The 318-nt window shown below is 41.2% G+C and overlaps 1 protein-coding gene across 2 annotated transcripts in view; it reads left to right on the forward strand.

Annotated features, from left to right (window-relative positions):
• Nucleotides 1-318, forward strand: part of LOC119594585 (N-acetylgalactosaminyltransferase 6-like) — a 27520-nt gene that overhangs the window by 17509 nt on the left and 9693 nt on the right. The window lies entirely within an intron of this gene.

Consider the following 318-nt stretch of genomic DNA (forward strand, 5'->3'; position numbering starts at 1 on the left):
TGGTTGTTGATCTCTACCTGATATAAAAGATACGCTCACATACAGTTCGTCCTCATTCACATAATCTCGTCATTCCTTTATATGGTTCAGCCTCCGATCTGTTTTTATCTTATCAGAGCTCTTATCTAATCTCTTATGCATTTCTTAACTATCGTCTCCCAAAGGATCCCTCGCCTAGGCCTATATTTGGCCTCCTATCTGTGCTATCTTTCACTAAAACTCTCGTGCATTTACGAATGTAACTGAACCTCTTTCGCATTTATTCATCGCGTCCATTGACCAAGCCTCTCGACCCTTTTGTAACCTGTGCCTTGTCAT

This window comes from Penaeus monodon, chromosome 34, assembly GCF_015228065.2.
Source record: "Penaeus monodon isolate SGIC_2016 chromosome 34, NSTDA_Pmon_1, whole genome shotgun sequence".
NCBI classification, from domain to species: domain Eukaryota; kingdom Metazoa; phylum Arthropoda; class Malacostraca; order Decapoda; family Penaeidae; genus Penaeus; species Penaeus monodon.